General features: G+C 36.2%; 1 protein-coding gene and 1 long non-coding RNA gene across 6 annotated transcripts in view; one reads left to right on the plus strand and one right to left on the minus strand.

Annotated features, from left to right (window-relative positions):
* camta1a (calmodulin binding transcription activator 1a) overlaps nucleotides 1-7,546 on the minus strand; it is a 393,081-nt gene that overhangs the window by 308,556 nt on the left and 76,979 nt on the right. The gene's annotated exons all lie outside the window — the stretch shown is intronic.
* LOC103467686 (uncharacterized) lies at nucleotides 1,687-2,570 on the plus strand. The gene is made up of 2 exons (XR_534102.2): nucleotides 1,687-2,182; nucleotides 2,424-2,570. It is a non-coding gene; the product is annotated as an uncharacterized LOC103467686 (long non-coding RNA).

Below are 7,546 nucleotides of genomic sequence, written 5' to 3' on the forward strand. Positions count from 1 at the left end.
TCAGCTGAATGAGACCTATTGATGGCGGAGTGAGCAGCGAAGAGGCAAGGAGACAGGAATAAAAACACTGCTACAATACTTGACTCATTCCCTCAGCAACTTGCTGTGACTTTGGCTTGTTGAACCCTGATTTGGATGCATTACACAACTCTGAAATGCAAAGAAAAACAACAACAACAACAACAACAACAACAACAACAACAACAACAAATCAGGGTAAATAAGATCTGCGTATTTCAGACTGTGCCAGTCTGGGCTGGTCAGATCCTTTTAGACCTATCTGCGTGATTAACAAAGGCTATAATGTTTTGTTTGAGTAGATTAAAGAGCCCAGGGTACAGTCAGAGGGGAGTCGCATAGAAAAGAGCATCCGTGTTTACAGTGATGAAGTKAATTTTCACAAAAAGTCTTTGTGCCAAACCAAAGGGATTTAGATAGAACACAGAAAAGAAACTGAAATAAGAAAATACGTGAAAAGAATAACTTAAAATGGAGACAATTTAAATACATTTTTACATTTTGAATGCTYGGTTACACTCTAAAAAGAAATTAGTTGAACCAACTTAATTGAATTGCTTCAATTGGTAACAAGCAATTCAATTAAGTGTATCCAACTTCATTTAGTAAGTTTAACAAAAAATATATTATAATCATCCAACTCAATATGTTAATTTTCRTTTTTAACAAATTTATTAAGTATGTTTAAGATGACAAATCTAAGTAAACCTTACTCAAATCATTTAGTTTACTTCAAATAAAGAAGTAAGTTAATGAAGGATCTCTTTTTTCAAAGGGTTTTTGGCTGAGGCAGCCTTTATTTGAGCGTAGTTATTCAGGAAAGTGGTTAATGACAGAGAGGAAGACCTGCAGCTAAGGTCACCAGGTTGGGCATCAAACCTGCGAAGGCTGCGCCAAGGACTAAGTCCTCCTCATGTGGATTGTGCTCTACCCCTGCACCACCACAGCACCCAGGTTGGTACAGAATCTGTCCCTGGTAAGCTTGARYCATGGTGTCAGACGTGGRATACAAATATGGTATTGAACTTAATTATTTCAAGTAAAGTCAAAGTAAAAAATCCTTTAAGGAAAAGATCTGTAACTTTTAAGTTAGAGTGTATTTAGAGGACACTGTAAAAAGAGTATTAGGCTGCAAACTAAGAAGTTATAAAATATGTAGTTTGGAAGTACTTAAAAGTTTGAGTTGACTTTCTGTAGAATTAAGTCAAAGAGATTTTAAATGTTTATTAGAACGAAATAAATGATTTGAGTAAGAGTGACTTAAATTTGTCATGTTAAACCCCTTTATGAATTAAGTTATAAAAACTTAGCAAATTGAGTTCGAAGGACGTAGTGAATTGAGTTGGATGACCATAATAAACTGGGTTGGTCAGACGTAGGATACAAAACTGGCATTGAACTTGTTTTTTTTAAGTAAAGTCAAAGTGAAAAGTTCATTTAGGTTAAAGATTTGTAAGTTATGAGTTAATTGAAACAAAAAATAAGTTGTCATAGCAAAAGCAGAAGGATTTTAAGTGACATTAATGTAAATAAGTCCATAAGATGAACTGCAGCCCAAATACACTTTTTAGAGTGTAGCAACATGGAAATTACTTAAAAGAAAGATTTTCAATTGCATATTTAATTCTGGTGTAAAGTTAATGATTAACATTGAATTATTTTGTGCAATTGAATTTTAAATCCTCCACAGATTTCATCCAACACAGACCTCACATTACTTAAGTGTGTAATGGAGAAGTCGTACCAACTGGTCGACTTTTAGACTAGCCGATGACTTTTTGTTTCACATCTATTAGTCACAATCACATGACAGGAACTGGGTGGGAAATGTCAGATAGTTTCAGCTGTATAAACAATGTGTAAGTAAATTATCAAAGGGGTTCMRCWAGCTCTGGCAAAGACTACCGGAATATCGTGCAACTTGTTACATGTTTGGCTCTTTCTCATCCGTTTAACTGATTTTCAACATGATCAGCGTCATCCTGCGTGTTGAAGGGCCTATCATGGCAGTATTAGTGTTTATAAAAACACTGTATGACAGCAGAAAAATCTCTACCCCTGTTGTCGTTGGCAGGTCGGTTCATCTCACAAAGTCAGAGAGCCGCTGCCTGGAGTCTCTGGAGCAGCCTGCTGCGCATCGAGGGAGAGCCGCCTGAAGCAGCAGGTAGGTGCATTGAGTTTATCTGTGCTCTAAATCAACCGCGATCGCTTATGATAAGTTTAACATATAATGTTTCAATGTGTACAGCTGTCTAGGATATGCATATGTCAAATCACTACATTTGACATATGCAAATGTATGATTTGCATATGTCAAATCATACATTTGACATATGTATGATTTGACATAGTATTAGTATTGCTTGGGAAAAAATACTAAAACCCGACTTTGTGCAACTTTTCAGGCCACAGGGACAGAAGTTCACCAGAGCTGGCGCTGAAGAAGTCTGGAATAACGTTCTTGTTATTCTGCATAACATACTGCTGTCCAAGCTGTCTTTTGTCGGTATTTGCTGTGAAAATATTTTATAAAGCTTGGAAGCTTCTGCGAAGTCTTCTCTGCTGTGTTTCTGTGATGTTTCAACGACTAGTCAAGGTTGACTTGACTTTTTTCATGTTGACCTTGACTTAAACAATATAAAGTCATCTAACTTCTAGGGTAATGAAGCTCTAGACAGAAGATCCACAATATTGGATCTTGAATAAAGATTACGAAAATGTAGCAATCCCCATTTCATTTTTAGAAAATATATTTTTTTTAATTCAAACTATTTTAAAGAATATGTAATCACAGTAGAGTACAGCAGTTTGGGTTAATTGAGCTCATAAAGGAAACAGTGATAAAAAAAAGTACTAAAATACTTTTTTTTTAATGCATTTCCAACAGCTTTTACAGAATCTTTGTTGCTATTGAGGATTGATTAGTCAAGTATTTGCATTTTGACTGTAGAGTCAAAAGGAAACAACGAATCTGATGTCAGCCTTATTGTTTTAAGTCATGTACCTCCAATTGTTCTTAAAAAAGGTTTGCATTTTGTCTGCCACTCTGTCACCTTATTATTATTATTATTATTATTATTATTATTTTTTTTTTTTTTTTTTTTTTTTTTTTTTTTTGCTGTTGGCCAGTCTCACATGTATCCTTTACTAATCTGTTAAAAACTATTTAAGCCAAGTCAAATCCCGAAAGAAACTCTGACAGAACTTCATGAGACAAATTCCACTTATCTAAGTTTTATGATAAATATATATGATATTTACTGCAATATTGCAATGTTGTATTGGATTGACGTATGACTACTGACCACTGTGAAGACTATCTAGTATTAACTGACTAGCGTTCCTGTCAGCTTTGTAGTCCCAGTGTTTCTTTTTCAAATTTACAATATTTTCTGGATGCAAGAGTGAACACAGCCACAGAATTGTCTCTTAAATTAGCATCACTGCCTATGGGAGCAGGAGCAGACAAATACCCACAACTACTGCAGAGAGAGACATTTGCCAACTGTATGCTTTCCACTGAAGACAAAAGCCAGATGTTCATGAATATTGGTGGGGTTTTTTAGCCTGTGGGAAAAAAAAGAGCAAAAGAGTGGAAATGAAACATGGAAGACTTCAACCCTGAGAATCCTGTTCTCGGCTAAGCAAAACATAAAAAGTATTTGTGCATTTGGCTTTGAAATTACAAAGGTACGCATGTTAATGTTAAACGCAGCACTTTGTTTTAAGAAATTCCCGGTGCTTAAGAATTAAAGTAAAAACTATTCTCCAACACTAATTTGTAAATACAATGAAGCCAAACACTTACTTGTTGGATGGCTGATTTCTCATTGTGAAAAAGTATATCCCACAGATGTGCTTTTGAAGGAACCATTCGGAAAATTATTAAATTCAATCTTATCTCTAAAACTGCAACACTATTGAATGTCATGAGTAAAATTTAAAAAAGAGTTAAAATTAGCACAATTAGGCATAAGACTCACTGTAGTTCACCTGGAGAAGTACCACAAAATCATATAATTATGGTATTTCACAAAAAAGTAAAACATAAATCTGTATCTGTATCTAAAAGCAACAATTATTCCTTCTGCTGCAAAAATATTGCAGAGATTATTAATAATTTGATATGTAGACTTATGCAAATATATAGAATGAAACCCAGCTAAATTTATTATTAGTTTTCAAGTGCTTCCATTACCCATTTTGACCATTATGGTCTGTAGTGACACAAGTATAATGAAGTGACATTAGCTGGTTATTTAGTCGGATATTTAATTGACATTCAGTTTGAAAGTAAAATGTTTTTAAGAGTGGTGGGAGATTCTCATTTAGCTTCCACACAATGACGGCAGTGACTGCTACTCTATGTTCCTTACAGCTGAAGAAAAAAACTCAGCCACTGTGGCACTTTCTGTGGGATTGTATTCAAATCCCAGGAATGGTCTGAACTAAAATGTTTGCACTTTTGAAACTGTGGCAGCTTAAAATCTTGACAAAACGTTGATAAACACCAGTAACCAATCTCGTGCCCATACATAATGAAATCCAAGAATCTGTAAAGATAACATGCAAAAATAATCTGTTTGTGACTAATCTTTAAGCTCTACCTTTATACATTTATGCATTTTTGAGTTTTTTCCACATGCAAGAGAGCCCGGGGAAACTGGGGAGAATTTAAATTAAGAGTCAAGCTTCTTATAAGGCTAGTTTACTATTAGAAACTTGTTTACATGCATAACTTGTCCTGGGTTGACCCTAGTTAAAAATTTATGGAGGAAGTTTCTCTATCTTTCAGTCATAACTGGAAATAAAATCCCTCCAGAGCAAATACGTGGCTGCTTTCTCAGGCTGTCTCGGAGCACAAACTCAGCCCGCCTTTTAAGCTGTCTGTTCACGCTATCCTCATCATCTCTATGTCAGTTTCTGACTTCCAGGGGAAAACCGAGGCTCAAGGTCAAAGTGTCACAAAATTTCAGGCAAACTTTCCCCTGATAGTAAGAGCAAAGTCAAAGAAATATACGCAATCTAAATCCTTTGTTCGGAAGCAGCAGAGGAAAATGTTAACACTGCAACTCAGCTCATTATTTTACAACACTTTTAAGCTGAAAACTTTATGTGCTTAAACATTACTTGCATGTTGATAAAGCGCCATGCAGACAGTGTTAGAATCTATCATCTATTACATTAAGCACTGCGTTTAGCAGTTAATGGGTGTCTGTGTGGAGTACAGGAGCATTGTGTGGAGTGAGTTGTGTGTGAGTAGGCAGCCATCAGGGAACTGAGCCATGGCCATGTGCTCAGCAGAGTATATCAGGACCGACAGTGACATCAAGGAGTGGCGACAAAGCCTTATGACGAGCACGAAGCGTGCTTCTGTGTAGGTGTTGGGGTCAGCCTCCAGTTACAGGGTTAATGACTAGCAGTATGGGGGAGGCCATCTAATTCTCCTGTTGGCCATTCGCAGCACGGCATTTCCCTGTCAGCACAGCTGTGTCTGAGATTGGGGTGTTCAGTGCCACAAATAACGGGTATGAACACAGGATAAAGATTTATCATGCATATTAAATCATAAGACTGGCCTTAGAGTATATTGTATAAAAGGATGAACAGAACGTGGCATGAAAACAAAAGAAGGGGAAGGAAACCATAAAGAGAGAAGAGCTGGGGCCTGAGCCAGCTCTCCCCCAGCTGGGATATAAAGATGACTGATATCTGCTCCTCTTCCAATCCAATCTCTTTATGCTAAAATGAGCCAAAGATAGGAGCTAAGAAAAGGCAGAGGAAGGAAACAGAAACTACTTCTTCCCTTCCTAAAGTTTGTCTCAGCTGAGTTGCAGACTTCACACTCTCTTCCTCACCCTCTTCTTGTCGCCCGCCATTTCCCCGACTAACACACTTAATGTTTGTGGTGGCAGACAGGCAGACAAACACCAACATCAGGTCCCTGGGCAGATGTGCTTCCCAGTGTTCTGCACAGAAAAAACGGATTGTTCAAATGCTGAATAATTACCATGATAATCATCTCTATCCCACAAGGGTCTGAAAATGCATACCTGACATCTGACATTTGGCACCCATGGCTCCTTTCTCCCTTTCCCAATCTGCATAATCATATTCATACCTAATTTCCATGCATATGTTTGAAAAAAAGAAATAACATTGTGAATGTTCCGCATTGAGACATAGGCTTCATAGAACGAAACATAATGCATCAACGATAGAGTTGACGATGTTAGAAGCTCAATAAGTATAAGCGTATAAATAACTTCAGTCATTTTTAAAATTATTTTCATATTATTTGTTATATTCAAACATTTATCTATTTTTTTTGTTTTCAATTCTGTCAGCGATATTTAAAAATGACAATAAGAGCTAAATATGTAGTTCAATATTTAGTTTTAGATATATTATCTAATCCACAGCAGTGTTATTGCCATGTCTGACTCTAGATTAGTAAGTGAAAGGACAGATCTGGGCTTTTCTGACCTTTCACCCACTTTCACTTCTCTGTCAGCATCTCGTAACTCAACCTATTTTCCTACATCAGCAGTGTCACAGAATTGCAAAAATTCAAGTATTGTAATAATTGTGTTCAGTTGGAAAGATGTGTTGTTTTTATGCATGTTTAACAATCTATAATTATAATAAATCGATTTAAGATAGAAAATTGTTGGCTGAATAATTGGCTGAATAGGGCAACATTGGCGTACATATTTGAATATTTCTTTCTGATTGGCTAATGAGACTCATGATGGCTCCTTCTCCTGCCCTTCCAACATCCCACAGAAACACACCACATAAATAGCCCAGCTGAATGAGAGCAAACACTTGATTACCGCTGAAAATAATAAATATAATCCTTGGGAACATGTAAGGGAACATGGCCTTTTCTTGTAAAGAGGGCCTTCATACAAGAACATGAAGGACACTTTTTTTGTAAAATGCTACATTTAAAAAAATAATCACCTTATTATATCTTAAGCTTTTCTGTTGCAGTTGTATTAAATACTGAAAAAACAAAATACATTTGTTTTCCCACACATTATTGAACCTACACATATTTATAAAATATAACAGAATAGAAACCTCTGAGGTTGCTTAATAGCAAAAAAAAAAAAAAAAAAAGTTGTAACAAGAATAAAATGTGTGAAACACCCAATTCCCCATTAACATTTAAGTTAAAAATTAAGCTCTGGTGTCAAGAGAGTTTAACAATTAGTAGTGAGATTGACACTTTGTACTGTTAGTTGTGTGTTCAATTCAGCTACTTCCTTGTTGTAGCGCCTCTAAGAGGTGATTGAGGTTTTTTTTTGAAGGAATGTTAACTCACGAAAGCATTTTGCATTTTGTCATGGACTGTGCACATTTCACTTCCCTGTTCTTGGATGCCTCTGCCATGATTATTTGTCATACAACTGTCAATTGGCTCTACTTAAGGATGACCAGTGGTGCCCTCTTCTGGATGGCGGCTACACTACAACACTGAAAGATCAGTTTGAATGGACATTATTAGTCAAATGGAATGTTT

The sequence above is a fragment of the Poecilia reticulata genome, linkage group LG7 (assembly GCF_000633615.1).
Source record: "Poecilia reticulata strain Guanapo linkage group LG7, Guppy_female_1.0+MT, whole genome shotgun sequence".
NCBI classification, from domain to species: domain Eukaryota; kingdom Metazoa; phylum Chordata; class Actinopteri; order Cyprinodontiformes; family Poeciliidae; genus Poecilia; species Poecilia reticulata.